Genomic DNA, 6,091 nt, shown 5'->3' with positions numbered 1-6,091 from the left:
ATATCTCGTATTCCGTTTGAAGTATCCGCGCCCTGTGGAGGAATCGATTTGAGTATGTGAGCCGAGCAATGAGCCGTTTTACAGGCGCGCTACGGAGATGAAACTTAGTTATATTTTCTCGTATTTTTGCAGCATCTTCTTCTTGGCCTCAAGAGCAGCTCGGATATCCATCTAGTCAACCATACGGAAAATAAATTTAATTGACCTTAGTTTGACCTTAGCTATATAACTGTACGTGTGTTATTGATATAAACAGGGCTGCCAAGAGCGGGCTCGGCCCCATGCATGAGAGCCGTTACTACTGGAGATAGCTATACTTTTTCTTTGAGTAGCCTGGAATAATTCCTTAGGCTGCATTAGTGCTCGGATTTCGATTAATTTTTATCCATGAATAAAATAAGCTCGGCGATATTTAAATAATATTTATTTAAATAACCAATAGTTGAATAAAAATTGTAAAATGTTTAAATAATCAAAAGTGAATAAGCCTATTATTTAAATAAAACAAACAATTATTTAAATAAATGCCACTTTTATTCAAAAAATGCTTGGTTGCGTAAAAAACATAATTAAATAAGTTAAAATTATATTCTTTTACCAACGTTTTTTAAATAAATCGGAAAATTTGTGGATAATGAATAAACAATTCCGAGCACTAGGCTGCAAGGGCCCCGGGAATATTTAAACCAGGCGAGAATTAGAGCTTCCGTTATTTTTATGATTTACGTGACGTCTTTAGTTTTTAATAACTATTGGTTTGTATCCAATTATACTAAAACATTTATAACTTCTTTACTATTTTTTACTAAATCTTTTCCGTTTCTGTCTTTGTACTGTATGTTTTACTAAATCTGTTTTTAGCTTTTTACTTTATTATATTTTACTAAATCTTGACTGTTTTTGACTTTTTACTGTATTGTTTTTAACTAAATCTTGACTGTTTTTGACTTTTTACCGTATTATTTGTTACTAAATCTTGACTGTTTTTGACTCTTTACTGTATTATTTTTTACTAAATGTTGACTGTTTTTGACTTTTTACTGTATTATTTGTTACTAAATCTTGACTGTTTTTGACTCTTTACTGTATTATTTTTTACTAAATCTTGACTGTTTTTGACTTTTTACTGTATTAATTTTTACTAAATCTTGACTGTTTTTGACTTTTTACTGTATTAATTTTTACTAAATCTTGACTATTTTTTGGGTTTTTTACTGTATTCATTTTTACTAAATCTTGACTGTTTTTGACTTTCAAAAGAAAGGTTCCAAAAACATCGGCCCCAAAATGTTACTGTAATATATCTCTTACAGATACGTACACTTATGAAACTGTGTTAATCCAATATTTCAATTTGGATCCAACTGGAATAAAAACACTTTCAGTTTGAATCCAATTCTATTTGGATCAAATAATTTGTATTAAATCAGATTTGGATTTCATGCATTGCAATTGGATCAAATATAACACATTTTAGCTTGTAATTTTGATCCAAGTCGAATTTGGATCTGCCCAATTTTGGATATATCAAATTCGATCTGCCATATTCGAAGGGTATTAATCTCTATACTCCTCAGATAAGAAATTAGCGCATCGTAAAACAATGCCATTGGCCAAATATGGTTTATAAATTAAACAAATACAAATACTCTTACTTTTCGCGTATTTTATCATCCTTCTAACTTAACAAATACTCTTAAGCTGTGCTATTTTACATTTTACAATAAAACCCATTGAGATATTCGCTAGGTGATATTAATACTTTTAATGAAAATTAGTTTATTTATTTATTTAGTGAAAACCTGCTTTAGGTCTAAACAATTTTTGGTTTTGCCTTCTTTTGCCGAATGTTTTTAGGAAATGCGTTCGTCGACCATAGTATAGTAGTTCGTATTTGATGTAATGTTATCGTTGTAATTACAATAGGGAGCTTAAAATGGAGTTTAGTTGTACTTTTGCTAATTTGTTTCTTGACAAATTGATAAATAATTTGACTGCAGCGATAACTTAAACTAAAGTTGAAATTAATCTCTATTAAATTGAATTATTAATTAATAATGAAATTTAATTGCATTTTCTTTGAATTAACATTTCTAAATAACCTACTTTTCGTACATTTTCATAAATACATTGATACGTGATTTAAATCAATGATTTCTTCAAAAAATTACTTGATTTAAATCAACAACCCTGAAACAGCGTATTCTTCACTCAAAAATGAAACTAGCCTACTAAAATGCTGCCAACTGCTCTGCTTTAAACAGGCAGCAGCAAAAGATAGAAAAATAATTTCCTTTAATAATAATCATTCAATTCAATGAAATTCAAACTTTGTTTATTCTGTATAAAACATGTTGGTTACACTTTTAAAATTTATGGAGATGTTAAGTTTGTTATATATTTTTTTTTATATTGTTACAAAAAATAGCACAAAAGTTTTAAATGTTTGTCATGTTTTACTTACGTTAAGTATTTATTTATTTTTAAAGTTAAAAGTTTAAACAAAGATGAGCGATTTGGTTATATATTATTGTCAATTTCTTTTAAGCGTGCCATTGTATTATTTTAAAAAGGAGTAGAGTTTCTGATTACACAAGTCTAAGGGGTAGTTATCAGAATTCTATAATTTGTTAAATTTACTTTGAATTCGAGTGATAGGGTTAATAGATATTAGCTTTCCGACATAAACCATTTCCTCGTTACGGGTGTTACTATTAGGTAATAATAATAATAATAATAATAAGCTATGTTTCTAACCTGCAATGCGACAGGCTCTGGGCGTGCTAGGGTTGTGACTAGATCTGCCATAAATAACCCGGGGCTACACTCACAATCGCAGTTGCAGGTTAAGAAAGGCAAAATATCTAGTACATTTGGCGGAAAGATACTAGCACGAATTACCGGTAAATTGTCAGCGGGAATTTCGAATTTGGCTGGTTTACAGCTTAATTTCTAAGTATACTTGCGCGTGTTATATAATTTTGCAAAATACAGTCTATTGCGTTATATTTCAAAGTGATAATTAATCAATTAACATAGATACGATTTAGAAACAGTTGTATTAATTTATTTTCAGTACTAAAAGTGAGGCATACCTAAAAAAATTCGGTTAGGCGAGTCCAGGGTAAGTATAGAACGGGTGATGCCCAGATTACCACGTGGACGTACATAACCTCGCGATTTGATGATTATTAAGGAGCATAATACTAAAAGTATGCTATAATTAAGCTTAATTAAATATTTATTGATCACTTTGAAATTTACAAAATAGACATTTCTAAATAGGATTAATATAGCACGGCGTAGGAACCTTTAGGAATTCAAGAAAAGATAGGCGAAATTGTAAATTCCGGCCGCCGATTTACCGGATATTCGTGCCAGTATCCTTCCGCCCAATGTACTATATATTTTGTCTTTCTTAAATTGCAACTGAGTATAGCGACCATACACTCACTATTGCTTTAAAACCTCTGCAGGTTTTTATGCCACTTCGCCACATTGGCTTTAATCTAAAAACGTTATTCAAAATCTTATATTTTTGGAGTTTAGTTTGTACATAAGTCCTTAATTTAAAATTTGTTAGTCCCATATTGGAACATTTGCGTACGCCTTATTTTGAATTTTGTAGGCCCTTTTTATAACTCAAGTAGGTAGCAGTCTAGCCCTGCCTATTACTGGCGCCGCCACTGACAGGGACACGCCACTAGCATACGAAGGTACATATTTAATTTTTATAGCCTATAAATGGATTAGAGATGCTAATTTGGTGGAAATATTTTTGACTTCTTGGCCAGGCAATGCGCTGCGCCTCTAGTTCCTCTTACCACCCAAACTCCCGGGCAGAATAATCATCCAAAAATAATCTATACAGATTTAAATTCCAAAAAATGGCTACTTTGGTCGTGCCATTTTGCTTCAATAACGATGCCGCGCGTATAAATTGCAGTTTTCCAAAAAGCTTTAAAATAAAATTCAAAATAAAATACCGTAAATGTAGAATGAAATAAAACTGCCGGGTTTAGAAAATAGAGGAAAGGATGAAAATGCCTCTATGAATTCACACAGGGGAGATACAACGCGAGGGGTCAGGCATTCAGAGAAAAACGTATCGATTTGCGGATCCAGTAGATTTTTGGAAGTTTTCTCTGGTTGTCTAATTTTTAAAAATATCAACTGTAAAATAAACCACTGAATTTATATATATTTGTGTATTTGTAAATTTTTAAAAAACCCAACTGTATTTAAAAAAAATCATTGGTTGATTTGTGAATTTGTTTCAAAGGTTTTGTGGATTTTTTAGGATTTTTTTAGGATTTTGTGGTTCGTGTAAACATCTAGTATGTTTTCAAGGATTTTGTGGTTCGTGTAAACATCTAGTATGTTTTCAAGGATTTTGTGGCTTTGTTAAAAATCTAATATTTGGATTTTATCGAGAATTTTGCGGCTCTGTCAAAAATCTATTATTAGGATTTTATCGGTAATATTGCGGCTCTGTTAAAAATTTAGGATTTTTCGGGGACTTTGTGGATCTGTGGAAATCTAGTATTTTATCGAGGATTTTATGGCTATGTTAAAAATCTATGATTTTATCGAGAATTTTGCGGCTCTGTTAAAAATTTAGGATTTTTCGGGGATTTTGTGGATCTGTTAAAAATCTAGGATTTTATCGAGAATTTTGCGGCTCTGTTAAAAATTTAGGATTTTTCGGGGATTTTGTGGATCTGTTAAAAATCTATGATTTTATCGAGAATTTTGTGGCTCTGTTAAAAATTTAGGATTTTTCGGGGATTTTGTGGATCTGTTAAAAATCTATGATTTTATCGAGAATTTTGCGGCTCTGTTAAAAATTTAGGATTTTTCGGGGATTTTGTGGATCTGTTAAAAATCTAGGATTTTATCGAGAATTTGGCAGCTACGTTAAACATCTAGGACTTTTTCGAGAATTTTGCGGTTCTGTTAAAGATCTAGGATTGTTCGAGAGTTTTGCGGATCTGTTAAAAATTTAGGTCTTATTTAGAAAATTTTGGGGCTTTGTTAAAAATCTAGGATTTTTTTATGGTTTGTGGCTCTGTTAAAAATCAAGGATTCTTTGAGGATTTTGTGGTTCTGTTAAAAATCTAGGATTTTTTCGAAGATTTTGTGGCTGTTAAAAAAATCCAGAACTCTAAAAAAAAATCGAAATAATTTCAGGAGTTTTTCCTGGTTTTGTAGATTTTTCAGTGAACGTAGCGGATTTTTCTGAATGTCCGACCCCTCGATTAAAAGTGACCTTTCTCATATAAATACGAAAAAAAAATAACAAAGTCCGAAATGGCCGTCGGAAAAATATTATTTCAGTAAAACCTCATTCGTTCGAAAAAATTCTATACTCACATTAGAAATCAAGAAAAAATGAGAAAAACCAGTACCGAGAAGAGATGACAGTATTGTCGTAACGCGACAGGGGCTTAGGCGAGATTATCTCCGGGAAAATTACTCTCAGCCAGAGTTGTCATATTCCTATTTTATACCATACCATTTAAGCATCTTTAGTGCCGCTAGTGCGTACCGGATTTGGAAAGGGGTGGATGATAGCGAATTATATGAGGGTAAAATGGTGACCTTCGCCCAAGCTGCGGGGTGTTGTTTCTCTTTGACTTGGAATTTTCTTTTCTAGGAATGAAAAGGAGATTTTTATCGAGAATACACCTTTTACGAGCGACGCGGGTCGGCTCCGGGGTCAATTAAAAAAAAGTAAAATTGATAAATGTCTTTTACGAGCGTTGTTTCCTAGCGCCATTATTCGAAAAGAACAAAGATTGGAAGGCACCGCGCGGGAAAAACCACGATGCGACTCATATCGCTCATGGGAAAACAAGTTTTGTTGCACAACGATGGCATTTATCAACAAATATCGTTTAAAAAGGCTACCGCTCGAGGATTTTGTTTTAAACTATTTAATATTCTTTTTCTTCTCAAAATTGTAAGTTTCTCACGGGATTTGATAGAGTTTAATTGAATGTGATAACGAACATTTAAAGAATTTATTTTTAATTTTCTTAATTTAAATCGAGATTGTTTTTATTTATACTTAGGGAAAATTACTTTGTTG

The sequence above is a fragment of the Leiobunum rupestre genome, chromosome 3 (genome assembly GCF_980474605.1).
Source record: "Leiobunum rupestre chromosome 3, qqLeiRupe1.1.hap1, whole genome shotgun sequence".
NCBI classification, from domain to species: Eukaryota; Metazoa; Arthropoda; class Arachnida; order Opiliones; family Sclerosomatidae; genus Leiobunum; species Leiobunum rupestre.
This window is presented reverse-complemented; position numbering follows the sequence as displayed.